General features: G+C 43.6%; 1 pseudogene; it reads right to left on the bottom strand.

Annotated features, from left to right (window-relative positions):
* Positions 1–710: 710 nt before the first annotated feature.
* On the bottom strand, positions 711–6,933 carry LOC132398802 (sin3 histone deacetylase corepressor complex component SDS3-like; annotated as a pseudogene).
* Positions 6,934–23,862: the final 16,929 nt, after the last annotated feature.

Genomic DNA, 23,862 nt, shown 5'->3' on the forward strand with positions numbered 1-23,862 from the left:
CTGATCAAGTCAACTAGTTCCTAAAGAAAACTCTGATAGGCCAATCAGATGGTTCACTGCTACTCGGTGATAGAACATAAAATCTGCAGCTTACTGTTCCGTTGATGGATGATGGAAAACGATCGCAATTGAAAATAAAGTGGAAATAATAAAGCAATTGGAAAGAAGTGAAACGCCATCGGTCATTGGAAAAGCTTTAGGCTACAGTCGGTCAACGATCAGAACAACTTTAAAGGATGCAGGTAAAGGACAAAGTGAGAATAATGGAGCATGTGAAAGCCCCGATGAAAGCTACAATTATTACTAAACAACGCAGTGGTTTAATTATTGAAATACATACATTTCTTAAGTGTTTTATATGCATAGAAAAGTAAAATATATACTATATATTAAGACAAACATTTGAATAACTGACGCTAAATAAAACCGATGTACCTGTTCCGATTTACATACAAATCCGACTTAAAGACGGACTCAGGTACGGAACTCATTCGTAACCGGGGACTGCCTGTATAACAAACCTTTTCTTTTACTTTTGATCTAAGACCCATTTATAACTCAAGTATCTGGGAGGGTCTTCTCTGCCTCTCCAGGTAATGTCTATCAATAACTTGTTTGTTTTAATACAGATTTCCATATAAAAGTCATGAAAAGTTGACCTCTGAGCATAAGGAGTTAAGAAGATGTACGCCTCCAACTTACTAAGAGTTCTAGGCAGCAGATCACCTCCGTATAATGAAGACTCCTCTGTGCAGCTGTCCTGGATACATACGCATCTTTGTGCTATCACTTGTCTTCCTTACCCATATCTCATTTGTTCCAACTGAGCTAATTACACAGCTAATCTTCGTATTCTCCTCAGATTCCAAATAGATAGCCTGACCTTCATGATACGATCTTAGCGTAATATAGCTTTCCATCTTCTATTCGTGCTTCATATCTTTGTGCTGGAGATTCAGCAGGAGTGCTGGGAAGATGCTCAGGAGAAGACGGAGATGCTGGTCTTTTCAGAGATTTAAGCTTATTGAGAGTTTGCAGATCTTCCATTATCTTTTCATCTGTTAACATGTAATTTAACTGCACAGGTGCAGGTTTTCGTCTTTTGTCTGTAATTGGAACAGGGTCATTAGGTCTCCTCCTTTGTTTCCTAGTTGTTATTGACTTTACCTCCATAGAATCTCCATAGTGAGTTCCATTGTCAGCCTCTCATTCTCAATCATCTTTTTCTTTTCTTCTAACTCAACCTTTTTATCTTCAAATTCCTTCGCTGCTGCTTTCTTCTCTTTAGTATAATTCCTTTCCACTTGTTCTGTCTCCAGTTGCAGAAAAAGCTCTGCATTTTGTAATCTTTCCTTCTATTGTTGATCCAGTTTCCTCATCCTTTTCTGATACTCCTGCAAAGTGCCTTCTTGTAACTGCTGTAGCTGTCTTTTGAGAGATGTCATTTTCTCCTCGTACATCTGTTCTTTTACTTCCAGGTAGTCTTCATCATCCTGCTTTAAAAAATTTTTTTATTGAAGGAATGACACAATACAGAATACATAATGGATTATATTTTCCTCTATTTTGCTTTTATATTTTACCCCTAAACAAATCTCCCCTCACCCTCCCTCCCGGAACATACCATGGCAGCTACTGTATTTACAATACAACAATTCATAAATACAAGTATGGACATTTCACAGTCATACCCCCACACTACTTCAAGATAAAGGCCCACACACATTCACAACATGTCAGATGATCCAGAGTACACTCATATTACAATTCATCAGCTACCCTGTGAGGTAAACCATATGCGTGTTAAAAGAGAGGCAACTTCCCAAGTATGATCAAATGCCCTCAACTAGTAGGTAATTCCTTAAGACTCCCAAAATATGACAAGAAAGGTCCCTATTTTGAATAGAACTTTTTCACAGACCACCTCAAAGTGAATTTAATCTTTTCTAATTTCAGAAAAAAACATTACATCCTCTAACCAAGCAGCAGCAGATGGGGGAGTGGCAGATTTCCAGACCAGCAAGATTCTCCTTTGGGCCAAAAGTGATGTAAATGCAATGATATCCGACTGGTTTGCATTTAAACCCAAAGCATCATCTGCCACACCAAATACAGCTATAAACGGGCAAGGTCTCAGTGTCACCCCCAAAACCTCACTGATAATTTTAAAAACCAGTGCCCAATAGCCACCAATCCGAGGGCAAGACCAAAATGCATGCACCAAACCAGCTGGAGAGAAGGAACACCCGTCACAGCCAGCGTCTGTCCCGGGATATATGTCAGCAAGCCTGGCTTTACTTAAATGTACCCTGTGTAAAACTTTAAATTGTATGAGCCCCACTCTAGCACATGATGATAAGGAATGAACCCTATTCAATGCTTTTGCCCAATATTCCTCAGCCAGATCCATACCAAGGTCATCCTCCCACCTAGTCTTAGTTTTGTTTAGATCTTGAACTCCCAAAGACATCAGCTGAGAGTATAGAACAGAGATCAGCCCTTTATTATTAAAGCTAAGAGTGAGTTTTTACCACAACATAGCAGGTGGTAGATCAGGAAAGGAGGGAAATTTTTCCTTGACAAAGTGGCAAATTTGCTGGTATTTTAAAAAATGATTTTGCGGAAGGCCATATTTACTGCGCAGGTTATCAAAACTATCAAATATATTACCAGTGTACAAATCCTTAATGCGCAGAAGACCATTCAAACCCCATCGTCTAAAAACTGAATCAAGTGTGGAGGGAAGAAATAGATGGTTTCTATGAATGGGACCCAAAACTGAAGCTAATGTGAACTTATAGCGGCAGTGAAATTGATTAAAAATTTTGAGTGTGGAGAGCACGACTTGGTTAGATGTGAATTGAGAGGATTTCAATGGCAAGGAAGAATACACTAAAGCTGGGAAGATGAGGAGTGGCAAGACCGTGTCTCAAGCAGGCACCAGTTTATATCTGGCCGGTGAAGCCAAAATAATACCTTTTGAATGTTCGATGCCCAGTAATAATGAATAAAGCTAGGTAGACCCATTCCACCTACATCACAACCTCTTTGGAGAATGTCCTTATTAACCCTTGGGACCTTATTTTCCCAAATAAAGGAGGTTATAGCTTGGTCGACTGATTTGAAAAATAACTTGGGAAAGAAAACTGGCAAGCACTGGAACAAGTAAAGAAATCTGGGAAGTATCGTCATTTTCACTGATTGAATTCTCCCAGCTATAGTAAGGGGTAAACTGCGCCATCTCTCAAAATTAGCCTTCATTTGGCTAACCTGAGGCTTGTAGTTAGCTTCAAACACAAATGTAAAAGAGTGAGTAACGTGTATTCCCAGGTATACAAAACCATCTTGAGATAAAGGAAAAGGCAAAGATTCCTGTCGGATCTGTAGGGCCAAGTTATTAACGGGAAAGCATTTGCTTTTTTGAAGATTCAGTTTATAGTCAGAGAAGGCTCCAAATTGACCTAATAATGACACAATAGCAGGACTGCTACCTACAGGGTCGCTAACATGAAGTAAGAGGTCATCAGCATATAGGGATACACGGTGTTCCACGTACCCTCTCCTAACGCTTTGAAATAGTGTAGATGACTTAAGTGCAATAGAAAGAGGCTCAACTGCAATTGCAAAAAGAAGAGGGGACAATGGGCAGCCTTGGTGAGTGCCACATGTTAATGGGAAATAGTCAGATCGAAAATAATTTGTCTGTATACACGCTAAAGGCGAGTGATATAATAGCTCGCTACAAATATTCTGCCCAATCCAAATTTCTCCAAAACATTAAACAGGTATACCCACTCCACTCTATCAAACGCCTTCTCCACATCCAAGGAGATAACAACCTCCAGACTTGCAGAATCACTGGGTGAATAAACCACATCAGCCAGTTGATGGATATTAAAAAAAGAATGGCAGTTTTTAATAAAACCTGTTTGATCATCTGAGATTATCTTGGGAAGGGAGTGTTCTAAACGGCACGCAAGCACTTTAGCCAAAATTTTCACGTCCACATTCAAAAGTGAGATGGGGCGATATGATCCACATTGAGTCGGGTCCTTGTCCCTTTCAAGAAGAAGTGAAATAGGTGCCTGTGAAAGAGTAGGGGGTAAGGAACCATTTTCCAAAGATTCCTGAAACACTTCTAGAAGTACTGGTTATAAAATTTTTATAAGAAATTGTCTTTAAATTTCTTATAAAATTCTATCAGATAACCATCAGGGCCTGGGGACGTACCACTCTACTTAGCCATAATGGCATTATTAATCTCTTCCTGCCCAAGAGCCCAATCTAAATTCTCCACCTCCTCTGGTTCAAGGGTTGGTATTTCCAAATTATCTAAAAAATGTTCCATATTTGTTATATCTCAGGGAAATTCTGAAGTATACAGAGAGGAATAAAAAGTTGCAAAGATGTTATTAATCTCTTTTGGATTGCTTGTCAAGTTTTGGTGCGTGCCTCTTATCTGGGGAATAAGTTGTGATGAAAATCGATGCCTCAACTGATGAGCCATAAGCTGGCTCAACTTATCACCATATTCATAATAGAGGCCACGTGCCTTAAGAATTAATTGTTCTGATAGGTTTGTAGTTAGAAGATTAAACTTTGCTTGCAAATCAGCCCGGCTTTTATATAATTCCGCAGTGGGTCACTGATTACATCAGATGGTATAAACTGCATTATTTTGGTGATTAATATTGCCACCCCCCCCCAGGACCTGCTATTAAATCTGGAATGAAAAACCTGACTAATTCATGCTTTCCTTTCCGGGGAATGTGCTAAGACGGTAGCGCGATATCGATACGCAGCAGCCTCTCTGGCCTCTGGATTGGGGATTACCAAACGTTATGTGGTTTTTCTTGTGTAGTCTGTTTTGTGCTTTATTGTGATATCATTCCGGAGGATGTTGTCTCATTTTTAACTGCATTGTATTTGTGGTTTCTAAATGACAATAAACTGAATCTGAATCTGAATCTTTACGGAGTCTATTATGGTCTTCCACTCTTAAATGTGTCTCTTGTAGAAATAGTATATCTGCTTTTAGTTGTTTCAGATGAGAGAAAACTTTAGCTCTTTTAACAGGAACATTGAGCCTGTTTACATTCCAAGAAATAAACCTCACAGTGTGGCCTCCGTCAGCAGCACTCATGTTAACCACATCAAAAGACACACAGGGTCCACAATCCAAAACAGTGCGAGGGCATAAGCTACACACAATAACGCACAATGAAAAGAAAGTCTGGCCAATCCGTAACACACTAAAGAACAAGCTGCCATGGTAATCCCCCAAGACACTCCCCCCACACTTTTACACAAAACAAGAAAAAACAATTAACCCCCAAAACCTAGATCTACCTCCCCAGCTGAGGATGATCGCAGGCATTACCAAACAAAAATCTTCCAAAGTGTTCCCCATACAACCAAACTTTCAGTCTAATCTCCGGTGGCTTCGCTCCTTAGAATTTATACCAACACTTATTCTACCTTTAATAAATATAGGCTAAAGATAACACAGGTCAAGCAAAGCATTAAAAACACAAATAAAACTAGGAAACTAAACGCCAGAGATACAAATCTCAAATATTTACATTTTGCTGGTTGAAAGTTTTGGTTCATCAGATTCCGCAGCATAGCAGTTCGACCCAATCGCATTCCACAAATTAAACTGGAAAAAAATGAACAAAGAAGTGAATTGCGAAAAGTAAGTTTCCCTCGGCAGGAGGCCCCTTCAATGCTGCATGAATAACCTAAAAGAAAAGTCATTGCTCTTCTTGTTCTTCTTCTCCCCAGCATGAATGGTAAAACTCTTTGGCCACCTCTGGTGTATTGAAATAATGCTTTTTACTTTCATGGATGACCCGGAGCCAGGCAGGATACAAGAGGCCGAACCTGACCCCTTTCCCGTAAAGCAGGGATTTCACCTCCTTGAAAGCTGCTCGTTTTCTCCCCAGCTCCGCACTAAAATCTTCATGAGAAAACACGCGATGCCCGTGGAAATACAGCTCCTACTTCTGTCTACTGATGATGCGTTGCTTATCTTGAAAGAAGTGAAAGAGAACCAGGAACATTCTTGGCCTCATTTGCTTGGCTTCAGAGACTCTGGATGGTTTAGGCCTGACTCGGTGAGCACGCAAAAACACGAGAGGCCTCGGGAAGAAATTTGTCCCCAGCATTTCATCAAAAAACTCGGTCATAAATTTAACAGGGTCCGAACTTTCCAAATTTTCAGGAATGTCAACCACTCTCAAATTGGATCTCCGCGACCGATTTTCGAGGTCATCTAGTTTCCCCTTCAGAAATGCGTTGTCGCTGCAATGGCAACTTCAGTGCTCGCCAGTTGGTCACTATAATCATTCAGGTCATCTTCAACCTCATGAATGCGTTCGTCGTGTGACTCGTAATAAGACATAATTTGTTCCATGGTAGCATTCACTGGTGACAAAGCAACTTCAAGTTCTCTTTTCAGGGCAGAATGCATCGCTTGAGTCATGTCAGAAAGAAGTACTAAGCTAAGCCTCTCCAAATCATCGGGTAGCACAGATCCAACAGCATGCAATGGCACCTTTACTGTAACATCAGCTTTCTTTTTCCCCAGTTTTACTTCGAAGGTGCATTTTATTTGCCATGTCAGTGTCCAGTAAAATCCCGGGATGTTCACACTGTTAAATATTCAGTTATCTCGAGCATACAATGAAGATAAACAGGTAGATTTTCAATAAAAATCGGGAGCCACACTTACAGGCATCTACTCCCTCCATGTTTAACCTGGAAATCCCCATCATCATCCGGCAATATCTGTGTATCTGTCTCCCTTGCATCCTCTGTATCTTCATCTGAGTCGCAGCCATGGATACTGCGTTTGTCCACATCATCGACGCTGTCTAGCTCCTACTCATCATTGTAATAGTGGACAATGGGTGAGAGGAGAGCTGTGGACATCTTCCCAGCAGAGCTGTCCTCCTTTTTTTGACACAACTAGTGCCTTGATGGTGTGCCAATCCAACTGGATTTTCCTGAGCCATTCACATCCCAACAATGGTGGTCCTCCATTTTTTAGTACATAGAGGTTCAGCTGCTGTGTTTTGTCTCTGTAGGTCACTGTCACTTCAATTTTTCCTTTGGGATGCATTCTCTGTCCTGTGTAAGTCATTAGCAGTAGTTTAGTTCATTTCAGAGGTGTGTGAGAAAACAATCATTTGTAGTTGTTTACAGAGATCACTGTTAAAGCTGAGCCTGTGTCCAACTCCATTTTCAATCTCACACCTGCCATTTGTGGAGTGATCCATATTACTCTTCGATAGTCTGTCTCTTTCACGCTGTGAAGCTGCAGACAAGACAATTCACTTTTGTCTGAGTCATTTTCATCAGAATTGCTATCTTCCATGTTCTGTACATTGTTGTGTTTTGCTTTCTGGGGTTTCTTGTTTCTCTGTGTTTTGTCCTTTTCCTGCTGTTTACTAGCTTTGCATACTCTGCCAGAGTGGCCCTGTTTGCCACAGTTTCTGCATTCTTTGTCTTTAAACCAAGTCATCAGGGTCATGTGACATGTTCCCACAACAGTAACATTTCTTTCCTTCATTTCTGCTCAGTGACATTTTACTTGTAGCATATTCCAGAGATTTTTGTTGTACCTCTGAAGCACCCCGTGCTGCTGTTTCCATTGATATTGCAATGTTCAGGGCCTTCTCTAATGTAAGGTCTTTTACACCCAGGGGCTTCTTCTGTGTAGTTTCACAGTGCATGCCACACACTAACCTGTCGCCTCAATGCGTCCGATAGACCAGCTCCAAATTGACAATGTTCTGATAATTTGTGCAATTCAGCACAATATTCAGAAATGCTTTCATTTTTCTCTGATTCCATTTGTGAAATTTAAATTTTTCAGCTATGACCAGTGGCTTGGGATTTAAATGCTGTTGGAGAGCATTGAACGTTTTGTCAGCTGGCTTTTCACGGGTTAACAAGCTCTGCAGCAGCCCGTATGTTTTTGCTCCCATAATACCAAGTAAGACACTGGCTTTCTTTTCATCCTTAACATCATTAGCCTCACAATATAACTCCACTCTCTCAATGTAAGGCTACATCCACACTACACAGGATAAAACCATAACCGAAGCTTTTTCTCTTCGTTTTTATCCTCCGTCCACACTAAAATGGTGTTTCTGTCCCCCAAAACCAGAGCTTTTCAGAAATGCTTTCCAGGGTAGGTATTTTTAAAAACGCTGCTTGGGTAGATAAGTGTGGACGGGGTAACCAGAAACTTTTGAAAACACTGTCAGACGGCAGCGCGCTATTTCATTGTTTTCTTGAATGCAACCTAACAATTTCAGAACAAACTGCAACAAGACTGATGCCAGAAGAGTTAGAAATGTACTCACCAAATACTTTGACCCATAACTTACTGAATAAATAAGTATACTCACTTTGCCCTGTTTTCTGTCCTTGCTTGTATGAGGGTGGTTTACCTATTTATGCAAGTACTTCTCTGACAATAGATGTGTAACAGCCTAATGTAACATTGTATGGAAATACAAGATAACACTGATGCAGATAACAACACACACAAAATGCTGGTAGAACACAGTAGGCTAGGCAGCATCTATAGGGAGAAGCGCTGTCGACGTTTCGGGCCGAGACCCTTCGTCAGGACTAACCGAAAGGAAATATAGTAAGAGATTTGAAAGTAGTGGGGGGAGGGGGAAATGCAAAATGATAGGAGAAGACCGGAGGGGGTGGGATGAAGCTAAGAGCTGGAAAGGTGATTGGTGAAAGTGATACAGAGTTGGAGAAGGGAAAGGATTATGGGACGGGAGGCCTCAGGAGAAAGAAAGGAGGGGGGAGCACCAGAGGGAGATGGACAACAGGCAAACAACTAAATATGTCAGGGATGGGGTAAGAAGGGGAGGAGGGGCATTAACAGAAGTTAGAGAAGTCAATGTTCATCAGGTTGGAGGCTACACTGATGCAGACATGTTTTATACATTTAACAAGAGGCTTTATTAATACAACAGAGTTAGTCAGTTTTTCAATGTTTGTCGTCACCCGGGTCAATCTGTCCGTGAACTCCCTGTCGGTTGCCTCCATATGCTCCATTATTTGTTTTTATTTACTTTTAAGTTCTCCTGCACGAGAGCCAACAGCTGTCCGTTGTTTTAAGTTTTTCTAGTCTGTAACTACACAAATGCGCACTTTCACACCGAGATTCGACATCAAACAGATCGCTTGTTTTCGGTAGATGTGTCCTGCGCATGCGCAGTAGGAGGAAATTCACCGAAATCTCCGTTTCAATGTAGACAGAGATACTTCTAAAGACACATAGTGTGGACGCCTATCGTTTTTACGCAAAACCGGCGTTTTCAAAATTATCTGGCCTAGTGCGGATGTAGCCTAAGTTGCCCAGTCTGTAATGCCACTATCAAATGCTGTAATGGTTCCAATCATCGCCATCTTTGTTATGTTAATTTTCCCCATTTTCCCCTTGTTTTCTTTTTGACTCATGTGTCCTTTTTGCTAGCGCCATGAGCGCACTCCATCTAGGTATATGTGTTGCTCCTTTTTATCTCCCTTCGGGGCAGGCAGACCCTCAGCCCCTGGGGGTCAGCGTCAGCTGTGTTCTTGCCTGGACATGCTGCGGCTCCGACTGTGTCTCTTGGTTTCCCAACGTACCTGATCCCAGCTATGCTCCTGCTTCCTTTCGGACTCATGACTTTGCTCTGCCTCCTTCTCCCGCTCCTTGGCTCGATCCTTGCGCTCTTCCTCCGAGTGTCATTATCAATTAAAACATGGTGTTCTGGTACAATGTAGGTTCATTAACCTTGTCGCCAATTTGTTGTGTATGTGGCCTGGTTACACAACAATGCTATTAATAAAAACACTGGAGACAGGGGCTAAGGTTCATGATTCTTTACTGGCAGAATCCGAACATTAACACACACGTACAGATCAATACACACCTAATAACGCATTCAACGACATGTCACTAAAACATAAAGTAGTCCCTTATTTTACTGTAGGCTATACGGTACAAAAGTGAATTGGAGAAAACCGTAGGCAGCAGGGGAAATTAACAGAATCATTTGAAGCACTATATGTCCTAAGGAAATTGATTTAACTGCTTCAGAGGTAGGATTCAATGAATAGTATCCCATAATTTGCAGGGATTTTTGCTGAAAATAATGATGGGTTCATGGCATTTTGCAACACTGGTACCTAAAGACTGCAGAAATCCAAGAGATTTCTGGAAGAGATACCAGTGAGTCGTAAATTGTTGTGAAGTGGTGTATAACTTGCACAGATTAGCAGTATTATTTGAGGAAGCAGGAGCTCTCCATTAATATCCCCATGAGAAAACATAAATCACAAATATGAATTAAACTCTGTCCAGAAAGTGAAGGCTACTAGTTCCTGAAGCAAAGTCTCTGCTGCTGAATATGATCTACAACTCAGAACTGAAAACTGTAGCATGTAATTCTTGCCTACAGCATTTTTACATTCTTAAAAATGCATTTCTCAGCATTCGTCTTTCTTCCCGTATAATGATTCCGTCTTACTCCAACCTTCTCAGATTCAGAATCAGGTTTAATATCACTGACATATGTTGTGAAATTTGTTGTTTTGTGAGAGCAGTAAGCACAAAGCATAAAAAAACTATAAATAACAATAAGAAACACACACAAATATACTGTGTATATATAATAAATATTTCAAAAAGAAAGTAAAATACTGAGGCTCATGGGCTGGTTCATTGCCATTGCCATGCAGAAATCCAATGGTGGAAGAGTATAAACTGCTCCTAAAATGTTGAGTGCATGTCTTCAGGGTCCTGTAGGTTTCTTTCCTTTTCTCTATTACTTTCAATTTCAAATTTGACTTTATTTTACCCAGTTACTCCTCTTATTTCTTTGTCTATCCTAACTTATTTGGTTAAGGAGATACTCTTTTGGTCCCACTATTCACAAGCTGACCCTGCCATACAATTAGCAACTTGCACATCCAGTGAATTATGGTGCATATTGAGGAGCAGTTTTGTTTAGAGCTCAATCCATTTTACACTGTTCACCACCACTTATGCTTTGAAAGTTCTCAGTTATCAGGAGCAAATAATTCTCTGTTAGAGTAATAGCTTAATTTTTATATACTAATAGTATTACATAATCCAAAACACAATTAAGTTTTTATTTCTAAAATTTCTTTCCCTATTTCTCAGTTCCACACTAAATGAATGCCATTTTTTAAAACAAAAACATTTTTTTATTGCCAATCTGATAACCAGTTTTTTAAACCTATTAAAATGTATTGAGGAAGCATCCATTTTTGCCAAATGTTAGATTTTTAATTTGTTCCATTGTTCAAGATTTGTGGACTGGGAATCAGCACCATGGTGAACATTCAGATTGTGTTTAAATATTAATATTGATTATAATCTTCACAAATCAAATTTTGCTATGTGATAAATGTTGTAAAAGGGGTGAAATCTAAAATATGCATCATTCAATCCAGAGGGATATTCTTCACTATAAAATTTTGTTAATATTAACTTATTTTCTGAAGCCTGACGATTCCAGGTTTGAATTTGTTCAACAACAATTAATGAAAACTCAGAACATAAAATTACACAATCTTTTTGGAACCCTGATCAAAGACTTCAATTTCAATTTAGATGACTGAAATCTTCCCATCAGAGAAAGGGCACAAGTCTCCCCACCAGTGAGAACATCTTCCAAAGGCGGTACCTTAAAAAGGTGGCATCCATCCTCTAGGACTCTCGTCATCAGGGACATGCCCTTTTCTCATTATTACCATCGAGGAGGAAGAGAAGGAGCCTGATGACCCACTCTCAGTGTTTTAGAAACAGCTTCTTCTCCTCTGCCATGAGATTTCTGAATGATCAATAAACCCTTGAACGCTACCTTGCTATTCCTCTTTTGCACTGTTTATAACGTAATTCATAAATAGTTTGTTGTGACTGCACTGTGCTATTGCCACAAAAATCCAAGGTCATGAATAACGTCAGTAACAATATACCCGATAATGATTCCGAATCAAAGTTGGAAATGGAGTGCAGAGGTTTAGTAAATGAATATGGAGATGTGCACAGGAAAGGAAAGTGAGAAATAGACACCAAGAGAATATGACAGTTCTTGCTTAAGTAGTCTCTGGAATGAGGCAGGTAAGCAGAGGATACATTTAGAACTTATATCAGCAATGAGAGTATAAAGTGATATTATAGAAGATTGTCAGAAGCAACATCTCAACACTCTGTGTTAAGGGGATTCAAAGAGTTGGGAAGGAATTTTAAAGCAATTGACGATGCATTCAAAATGTTGTAACTTAAAGATATTTCACCTAGACCAATCTAGAGTTGGCTAGTTTTTCTTGGCTTCGCAACCACAATGTGTCCAATAGTCTCCCTCTGAGCCATAAATTTCAATGACCTATAAAAAGTCTCAGTGCCCCCATGTTGGAGCAGGCACCTTTAAGGAGATATTAAACTAAAGCCCCGTCCATCTTATCATATGGACTTAAAAAAATCTCAACCCAAACTATTCTGATAAATAGCAGGGAAGTACTGTATGTTCCTCTGCTCTGACCAATAATTATCCCTTAAAGTTAAATTTGAGTTTATAGTCACATTCACAAGTATGTGTATGCATAGGTACAATTATAAACATCGTATGAGGAGCATTCACAAGAAAAACATAATTAAGGGTAGAAACACTGAGTGCTAGTCAAGGCAGAAATAGAAAGACAGAACAAATGAATCTGTTTAACGTTCATTAAACTTTATACATTAAACATTGACACGGAGAGTCTGCAGAGAGATATGGATAGGTTAAGTGAGTGGGCAAAGGGTCTGGCAGATGGAGTACAATGTTGGTAAATGTGAGGTTATCCACTTCGGAAGAAAAAACGAAAGAGCAGATTACTATCTAAATGTTAAAAAAATTGCAGCATACAGCTGTGCAAAGGGACTTGGGAATGCTTGTACATGAATCACAAATGGTTGGTTTGCAGGTGCAGCAGGCTATCAAGAAGGCAAATGGAATGTTGGCCTTCATTGTGAGACATTGATTGAGGAGCAGGGAGGTTATGCCGCAATGGTACAAGGTACTGGTGAGGCTGCACCTGTAGTTCTATGTGCAGTTCTGGTCTCCTTACTTGAGGAAGGATATACTAGGTTTGGAGGTGGTACAGAGGAAGTTCACCAGGTTGATTCCAAAGATGAGGGGATTAGACTATGAGGAGAGATTGAGTCGCCTGGGACTATATTTGCTGGAATTCAGAAGAATGCGAAGAGATCTTATAGAAACATATAAAATTATGAAAGGGATAGATAAGATAGAGGCAGGAAAGTTGTTTTCACTGGTAGGCGAGACTAGAACTAGGGGACATAGCCTCAAGATTTGGGAGAGTAGATTTAGGACAGAGATGAGGAAATGCTTTTCTCAGAGAGTGGTGAATTTGTGGAATTCTCTGCCCAATGAAGCAGTGGAGGCTGCCTCAGTGAATATTTAAGACAAGGATGGATAGATTTTTGCATAGTAGGGGAATTAAAGGTTATCGGGAAAAGGCAGGTAGGTGGAGCTGAGTCCATGGTAAGGTTAGCCATGATATTATTGAATGGCGAAGCAGGCTCAATAGGCCAGATGGCCTACTCCTACTCCTATTTCTTATGTTCTTGTATACCATTGAAATAAGTATACTTTACTGCTTGAAGTATTATGGGTAAGTACTATGATGTTGTGGCCACAGAAGAGACTTGGTTGAGAGAGGGACAGGGTTTAAATATTTAAGAAAAGGTGTAAAAATGTGTGTGTGTGTGTGTGTGTGTGTGTGTGTGTGTGTGTGTGTGTGTGTTGGGGGGGGGGGGCGCCATTGTCAGGGACAATACCACAGCTGCACTCAGACAGGTCATTATGACGGGCTCATCTGCTGAGTTACTATGGATAGAACAACTTGAACATAAGAAAGGGATAATCACTTTGAAGGAGACCACGTCTGACATCTGTAGGGTGTCTATAGACAAAGTGCAGGCGCACAGGGTAAGTTCCAACAAGGATGGCAAGGTAAAGGTACTTTGGATCATGAGAGAGGTGGTGAATTTAGTCAAGAAGAAAAGGAAACATATTTACAGTTTAGGAAGCTAAAATCAACAGAGGCCTTGAAGATTATAAAGAAGTTAGAAGGGAATTAGAACTAAACCAGCATTAAAGAGAATTGCAAGGTCTTCTATCCATTGACCAAGAGCAGGAGAATAACCAGGGAGTGGGTAGGACCACTCAAGGAGAAATGAGGGAACAAGTGCTTGGAGGAAGACGATGTTGGTGAGGTCCTAAATGAGTACTTTGCATCAATATTTGCTAAGAGGAAGGATGTAGAGGATAGGATCAATGTTGATCATGATAATTTGCTAGGAGATTTAAAGATAAAGAAGGAGATATTGTTGGATCTTTTAAAAAAAACATGAAGGTGGATAAATCCCCAGGCTTGATGGTATACACCTCAGATTATTGAAAGTGATAAGATTGTTGTGGTCTTGTCCAGTATCTTTGTGTCCTTTCTAGAGACAGTCAAAGCCCTGGAGGACTGGCAAGTAGCTAATGTTGTTCCATTATTCAAGAAGGAAATGAGGCTAATCCTACAAGCTATAAAATGGTGGTCTCATGTCAGTGGTAGGGAAGTAATTGGAGACCTTCCTTATGGATATAGGATTTATAAGTATTTGGAAAATCATGTCCTAGTTTGGGAAAGTCAGCATGGTTTTGGGTGGGGCAAGTCACGTCTTAATAACTTAATTGAATTTTTTGAGGAGGTAAAGAAAGTGTTTGATGGAGGTAAAGCTGTTGAAGGAATCTACAGTAATGTTTAGGAAGGCATTTGGCAAACACCCTTATGAGAGTCTCATCCAGAAGATTAAGATGCATAGGATTCACAGTAAGTTGGCTGTTGGGTTTAGAATTGGATTGCCCATAGAAGATGAAAGGCTGTGCTCGATGGGTCTCAGTCTGCCTGAAGGTCTGTGACCAGTGGGAGACTAGCAGGGCCATTGCTATCTATGAGATATATAACTGATTTGGATGAAACTGTTGATGAGTGGTTTAGTAAGTTTGCAGACAATACAAAGATTGATGGTGTCATGGATGGCATGGAAGACTGGCAAAGGATGCAGTGGGATATAGATCAATTGCAGATATAGCAGAGAAATGGCAGATGGCGATTAACCAGCCAAATGTGAAGTTTTGCACTTAGGGAGATCAAATGTAAAGGGACAGAATTCGGTTAATGGCAAGTCTCATAACTATGTTGATATACAGAGGGATCTTGGGGGTTCAAGTCCATAGCCCCCCTCAAAGTAATTACACAAGTAGTTAGCGTGTTGAAGAAGGTAAATGGCATGTGTAAGTAATTGAATTTCAGATTTGGGAGGTTATGTTGCAGCTTTATAAAGCTCTCTGTAGGCTACATCTGGAGTACTACATTCACTTCTGGTTACTCCATTATAGGAAGGATGCTGAGACTTTGGAGAGAGCGCTGAAGAGGTTTAACAGGATGCTGCTCGGATTAGAGGGCATGTCCTATAAAGAGAGTTTGGACAATTTGGGTTGTTTTCTCTGGAGCAGCAGAGGCTGAAGGGAGATCTGATTAAAGTTTATGGGAACCTTAGGTAGAATATTCTTGGTTTCTTTTCCCAGGGTTGAAATGTCTAATTCTAGAGGAGAGCATCAAAGGTGAAAGGGATCAAATTCAAAGGATGTTGTGGGGTAATTTGCTTTACACAGGGAATGATAGGTGATATGCTACATTTATGACACCCATCACCAGTGACAGTGAAGGCAAATACAACAGAGAATTTCAAGTGGACTTTAGGTAAGCACATGAATGTGCAGGAAATGGAAGGATGTGGATATTGTATAGGCAGAGGAATTAGTTGGACATTTGATTACTAATTTAATTAGTTCACCATAGCATTATGTGCCAGAAGGTATTTTCCTGTGCTGCATTGTTCTATGCTTGAAACACAAATTGTAGAAAGCTTTTACAAGAAAGCACAATTTGAATAACAAAAAATGTCAACTTTAGTGCAAAGTAGTCACAGCATTGCTAAAGTGCAGCGATTAGTGTTTTAACAATAATTTCAGGGACCAAATGATTGAAAGGAAGTAACTGTTCTTGAACCTGATAGTGTGGGACTTGAGATCCTTCTGCCCAATGCTAGCTGCAAAAAGATGGCATGACGCAGATGGTGGGAATCTTTGATGGTAGATGGTGCTTTCTTGAGACAGCACTTCCTGTAGATACTGCCAATGGTGAAGAAGGTTCTGCATGTGATGTATGTGGTAGAGTCCACTACTCTATATAGCCTCCTCTAAAAGGAGACAAAAATAAACTAACTGAGCAATATTACAGATAGATGATATAGCCCATAGAAACACAAAAATCAAGAGCCTATATTTCAAAATCTACTATTTACGACTCCAACCAATATGGGTATTCCTTGGTTATATTTGCAGCAATGAAATGCTTGAAGTAGATTAAAAGATTGGATCAAAATGAAGGGCTTGTACTGTGCTCTACTGTTCTATTAGCTGTTGAACACCCTACCTGAAAACACTGGGCATAAGATATAAAGCGCATGATGTTACTCTTTTGGCAGAGAGTCTGAATCTCTGGTATTCAGATGTGTTTTGTTACTTTCAAACTGTGATTTGCACATAAAATAGCTTGGTCTCCTCGATGACTGTTAAATGTTTTTCATTTTGAAGATAAGAGAAGTTGCTGATGAAATTAACATGTAATGATTTTTCTTTCCCTAGGAACTCCAGTGAGGCAGCATATTCTTAATTGAAATCAATATCTCTGTAGTCTGTATTTGTAAGTCTTGCTTAATAAAGTACAGACAGCGTAACTTGAACTTGACAATTTTGTACACCATAGGGCAGATTTTATAACTTGAAACAAAATAGAGCTCCAGTTCTGTACCAAAGAGAGCTTAACATGTCTCAGCTTTACTGACCTACTTTCCAGTAACCTTTATGAATTCAGTTTGACAACGTTGTGTGAAATGTAATGCCAGTTCAATTTTCATCTCTAGCTTTTGCTTTCTGAGAATTGGACCTAGGATAATACATTGCCGTCCATATACCAGGGTCACGGATGTCTCCAAGTGGCTGTAGAATAGTCTGAAGGGGGTGGGGAAGCAACAAGTCGTTATTGTACACGTTGATACCATCAACAAAGGTAAAGCGAGGGGGTGAGATCTTGCAGAGTGAAAATTGGAAGCTGGGCAAGTTAAAAAGCTGAACCTCAAGGGTTGTAATCTCTTGATTAGTCACGTCACCAACAAGCTAGTGAGGGTAGAAATAGGAGGAAGGGCAGGTGAGTGCCTGGCTGAGGAGCTACTGCTGGATGTAGCATGGTAGCGTATTGATTAGCATAACACTATTACGGTACCAGCTGTAAGACTGGGGTTTCTGCTGCTGTCTGTAAGGAGTTTGCACATTCTCCTGGTGACCATGTGGGTTTTTGGTTGTGTAACACTTACCCACAGGCTGGTATATGTCTAGGGGAAAAAGGAGATCCAGCCACTCTCCAACCCACCTCCCGTACACGCAGGTGCTGTGAGCAGGTGCCCCTGATCACTATGGATTCGCCTGGGAAGGCCGTAATGCACAAAGTACTTCTCCCATAACACCTTCGCCACTGTCGTCGCCTTCTGATCCTTGGTGGGAAATGCCTGAGCATAGCGAGTGTAATGATCGGTGATGACTAATACATTCGCGGTGTTGTTGGTGTCAGGCTCGATCGACAGGAAATCCATACATACCAGGTCCAGAGGTCCCGCACTCTGCAAGTGCGACAGTGGAGCCGCCAACGCTGGCAGGGTCTTCCTCTGGATGCAACAGTATTCTTCGACGTCCCCCCTCATCCGGGGCCAGTAGAACCGGTCTTTGAGTAATCCATATGTCTTTTCCACCCCCAAATGTCCAGAATCATCATGCAAGGCCTGGAGTACAGCCTGGTGATACTCCTCCGGCAGGACCAGTTGCCAACAGCGGGGTTGGTCCGGAGGCGTCGTTACCCGGTACAAGATTTTGTTCTTTAACTTCAACCGAGACCACTCCTTCAACAACAGAGGCACACATGGGTGTTTCGCCTTCTCAGCCAACGCCCCATCCCCCTTCTCGACTGCTCTCCACACTGTGCCAATGCCCGGGTCATTTTGCTGAGCAGTTGCCACTTCCCCCGGACTCAGTTCTGGCAACTGTTTAGTCCCCAGAGCGGTCAGGTCACAGTAAACTAGGGGTATGGCGTCGTCAAAAACCCCCAAATGGTCCACGGCTCGTTCCAGCCTCCCTCTTCCCTCGGCCTTCACGGTGATAACAAACTGACACATCGCCTTCACTCCAGGGGCAGGGACACTCTCCCACTCCTCGTCCCTCTCCTCCTCCCCCGGCTCCCGACGAGACAATGCATCCGCATCGACATTCTTGCTTCCGGGGCGGTACCTCAGGCTGAAATCATATACCGACAAGGCCACCAGCCACCGAGGTCCTGTGGCATCCAGCTTCGCCGAAGTCAAAATATAAGTGAGAGGATTGTTATCCGTTCTCACCTCAAACTTGGCTCCGTACAGGTAATCGCCCAGCTTGTCCACCACCGCCCACTTCAGCGCCAGGAACTCCAACTTGTGAGTGGGATAGTTTCTCTCCGATGGCGACAAGCTTCGGCTGACAAAGGCTACTGGTCTCAATGCTTTGCCATGCTCCTGGTACAGAACAGCCCCGAGACCCTCTCGGCTGGCATCCGTGTGCAGCACATATGGCTTCTGGGGATCGGCAAAAGCCAACACCGGGGCCTGGGTCAGGGACCTTTTCAAAGATTGGAACGCCTCTTCACATTGATCATCCCATCTCGAGCCAAAAGGTTCCGCCGGGTTCCAGTATCCTCCAGCATCCTGCCTCTGGTTCCCCGTCCTCTTCTTCCCCACCGGGGGATAGCCACACAACAGCTGAGTCAACGGGTGACACACTTTGGCGTATCCTTTCACAAATCGCTGGTAATACCCACAGAACCCCAAAAATGAGCGCAGAGCACCCACTTTCTGGGGTCTCGGCCAGGTGGTCATGGCCTCTATCTTGGTTGGATCAGTAGCCACTCCCTCTCGCGAAATGATATGGCCAATGTAGTTAACCGACGACTTGCAGAACTGGCATTTGTCCAGGGAAAGCTTCAACCCTTCTTCATTAAGCCGGCCCAACACCTTCAACAGCCTCTCCTCATGTTCCTCCAAAGTCGATCCAAACACTATCAAATCATCCAGGTACACCAACACCTCCAACAGATTCATATCCCCCACAGTTCTCTCCATGAGCCTCTGGAAGGTGGCTGGGGCTCCGGATATGCCTTGGGGCATTCGTTCAAACTGAAAGAACCCCAGAGGACAGATAAAAGCGGTCTTCTCTTTATCAGCCGCGCTCATCGGGATCTGGTAATACCCACTTCTTAAATCCAGCACACTGAACCACTTCGCACCGCTCAGGCAGGCCAACGCATCCTCGACTCTTGGGACAGTATATTGATCAGGGACAGTTCGCCGATTCAACGTCCTGTAGTCAACACACATGCGCACTCGCCCATTCTTCTTCCGTGCCACCACTATTGGGGACGCATAAGGACTTCGAGACTCAGCTATGATTCCGGCCTCCTTCAACTTGCACAAGTGCTGTCGCACGTCCTCAACATCTGCCGGAGCCAGCCGCCGGGATCTCTCTCGGAACGGGGTGTCCTCCGTCACCCGGATGGTGTGGCGAGTGCTTTTGGAGCAGCCAACATCAAACTCGCCCCGAGAAAAAACAGCTTCCATCTTCAGCATCTTCTCCACTACCCTGCGTTTCCTCTCCGGCGACACTGGGGAATCCCCGAAGTTAAAGGCTTCAGCGGTCAGCTCCCTTCGATGCTCCGATCTCTCCCCGTTAGGGGTCCGCACTGGTGCGCTGGACATTACCGTCACCGGGAACAGATGTGCCAGCGGCATTCCCCTCTTAAAGGTGATCTCTCTTGCCGTGGTGTTCCTGACACTTATAGCTATACGCCTCGCATGTACCACCCCTGGTCTCTGCACTTCGGGCCTCACCAGCGCCCCCGCTGGAAATCGTGTCTCCCCTTCAAGATCGTCTGGGGCGTCTACTAACAGAGCTTCTCCCGTCGGCACTCCTGGGAATCTGGGGGTCCCCATCACTAGGGCTACCTCCCCGGGTCCGATAACCTTGGGCCTCGCCTGCGTACACCACACCGTCCCTCGTTTACACTCCGGGTCCAGCCCTTGGGAGGCAACCCCTTCTGCGAACACTGCTCGAAACACTGGATGCACTGAGAGGGTCTCCAGAAAGTCTTCCCCCCCTTTGTCCTTACAAGCTCCCAGGAGCCGTCGCACAACTGGGGAGTTAGTCCCCACCAGGAGGGCAGCACCACCGGTTTCCACCGGGTCAGGACACACCAACACCAACGTCTCAATAGCTTCCGACACTCCCACATCGCCCTCCGAGAACTCCAATCTCACCGATAGGTACCCATCGTACGGGTAGTCACCCTCGCTCACACCCCAAATCTGCAGGGCGTCAAATGGTGTTAAGGGCAAATGCTTTAGATGTTGATTGTAGAAAGACCGGTACAATAAGGTCACCTGCGATCCCGTATCAAGAACGGCTTTTGCGTAAATTCCCTCTATCCGTAGACCCACATTGGCACGGGGTCCTACCAGCCCATCCGGAACAGAGGCGTGGGCACCCGGTGGTCTTCCGGCTGATCTCTGGGAACGTGTTCCTCCAGAGGCTCCAGTCCGTTCCCTCACTGAGCCTCTCCTAAGTTTCCCGACACCTCTCCCTTTTTAGTCATAGGGGGGCTTGTCCTCCGCGGGACTCCTTGTCTCTCACAATCCCACCTAAAGTGACCCTCCTCTCCACAGCTATAGCACACCCTCGGCCGCCCACAGTCCCGCCTGAAATGCCACCTCTTTCCCACAGTTAAAGCACACACTGCCGGCCGTCCCTCCTCTCCCAGGATGGCTCCTGCTCCCAAACCACTGCACTGATCGCCCCTGAGAGTAGGTACCTCCCCTGTCCCTCCCCTCCAAAGGGGGTTCCCTACTCCCCGGGGGATTGTCATTCCTCCACTCAGCCACCACTTCCTGTATCGCTGAGGATCGCTCCCGTAGGCCCGTGCCCCTTTTTCGCCCCAACGCTCTCTCTTCCTCTCGCACCTCTCTAATCAGTTGCCCGAAGGATGGAGGGGGACCTTTCCTATAAGCCTGCCGGATAGTCCACGCCACCTTGTCCTCCTCCAGAGAGCCACTGAATAGCTGACTCATCCTCACACTAGCCACATCAGTCGCCTTCACTACCCCCCGGCGCCGCAGCCCCGAGAGCATCCCCTCCATCCTAAATATGTACTCGGAGAGCTTTTCCCCTCTCCATTGTTCCAGGCGTTGAAACTCTGCTAAAAGCAGCCAGGGTTCCCCTGACAACCCAAACGCTCCCTCCAAAACTTCTAGGCAGTCCTCCACTGAGGCCCCAGGCTTCTCAGCTTTCAACTCCCGGACAGTTTTGGCTGCTAAACCCCTCAAACTTCCCACCAATCGCTGCCTCTTCTCCTCCTCCGAGCCTGGCCACTCCTCTAACATCAAAGACGTATGCTCGATCCAGGTCTCATAGTCCACCTCCCCATCCGGAGTAGGCTTGGCTCCGGAGAACACCCCCAGCTTCAGCCGTGGCCTCTCGGCCACCCCCACCAGGGAATTAAGTGCGGCTGCCAGCTCCGAGGCTTCCACCCTACCTGGGGAGCGGGGCTTAGTCACGACTCCCTCCTCCCACCTCCCTTTACTAGTGCCGGGCACCTCTCTGGGGTCCACCTCTAGCTCTAACTCCTCCTCCGATGTCTCCTCAGCCTCATCCTGGTAGGAGTGGAGCCCCCACAGCCCCTCCTCCCCCGGTACACTGACCGTCGCCGGCAGTTCCACCGTCCTGACTTCCGCACTTGTACGAACCAACACCCAGCTAGACTCTACCTCTTTACCACACCGTCTAGCTACCAATTCTACCTGCCCAATACCCTTCACCGAACTTAAACCCCGCACTATCGCGTCTCCCGAAACTCGAAAATCCACTCCGCTCACTACGCATGCGTACTGTACTGGTACACCTTCAAACTGGCACCAACAAACAAACTTATCTCTGTCCATCTCCGCTCTGCTGCCTGCGCGATTCCACAGCCCCTGACAATCCAATCCGGGACGAGCACCCCACAAATGCAACCCTTACCCAACAGGCTGGTATATGTCTAGGGGAAAAAGGAGATCCAGCCACTCTCCAACCCACCTCCCGTACACGCAGGTGCTGTGAGAATCGAGTTAATGCCTCGCGCCCGCCAACAGTATCAAACCCACAACAAATACCGTTATGACATACACTTTATGGGGTTTACTAAAATTAAAAAAATAGTAGGCAATACAATATATATATATATACAAGGAAAAAACAAAAGGCGCCAACTTATCAAAGTTCAGTCTGTTTAGTGCACTCGTTGGAGCTCAATCAACGAACCAATTGACCCATCCGGCCGTCGCACCTGGGACCACCCCGGTGGTCTTACGAGCAGTCCAGCACACGTCCACCTTCCTCGGCGTCTTCCTCGGCCTCCCCCAAAAAACCCGCGAAAACCCCTCCCCCAAGTTCCCAGCATCACAAGACACAATGACATTCCCCATTGATTAACAAGTGAATACAATTACCATATCAGCCATTCTAAAGTGAAACAACGGCGAGAGAAACACTTATCCGACAAAGAAACATTCCTACTTGTAACAAACCAAAGAGGCCATTTTGAGTAACATACCCAGGACATTGTACAGTTGGTATTCAGGTTCCCTCCCACATTCCAAAGACTTACAGTTAGGTTTGCCGAGTTCTGGTCATGCTATGCTGGCGCTGGAAATGTGACAACACTCGTAGGCCGCTCAGCTCAATCCTTTCATTAGAGGCAAACGGTGCATTTCACTGTATACTTCGATGTACATGAGACAAATTTAATCATCAACCTTTTCAATACTTGATTCAGGTTCTTCTGGGGCAGAGGTGACCTGTACAAGAAAGATGGGTTCAACCTGAACTGGAGGGGAACCAGTATCCCGGCAGGGAAATAAGCTAAGCTGCATTTACTTCAATGGACTAAGCCTGACAGGTAAGGCAGATAAACTCAGGGTATGGATAAGTACCTGAGAACTTGTAGAGGGCTGGGCAGGACTGGCAGCGCTTTGGGATACACGTGCTAAGAATGTAGTGGAGGTGAGACTGAGAGAGGACTTGATTTTTGATTAGGAAGACATCAGATCATTATTGAGAGAGGATCGCTTAGTGAATCTGTCAGGGTAAAAATACAAAGGGAGTGATCACTTCGATTGGACTCCCTCCTCATCCCTGATAAACACTGGGAATTACTGCAGCAAATACCATATAGAGAGGTTGCTGATAGCTGTAAGAATTATTGGGTTTTAATAATAGGTGAATTTAACATCCTTAATATTGACCGGCCCTGCAATAGTCCAAAGAGCTTGTTGGAACAAAAATTATTGTATCTAGAAAAGCTTTTTTTCAAGCATTATGTAGATGGCCTTATAGGATTAGAGGAAACTTTGGACAATTTTGCCAAAACTTCAGTGATGTTTTATTTGCTTTAAAGTGCTGGGGATAATTTACTAATTCAACAAGGTTAGTTTGACAGGGACTTAATGCAAAGGGCCACAACTTGAAAAATGCTGCTGCCTCATGTCAAAGGATTCTGACACAGAATCCTTATAAACAATTTTTTTTCAGG

This window comes from Hypanus sabinus, chromosome 9 (genome assembly GCF_030144855.1).
Source record: "Hypanus sabinus isolate sHypSab1 chromosome 9, sHypSab1.hap1, whole genome shotgun sequence".
Lineage (NCBI taxonomy): Eukaryota > Metazoa > Chordata > Chondrichthyes > Myliobatiformes > Dasyatidae > Hypanus > Hypanus sabinus.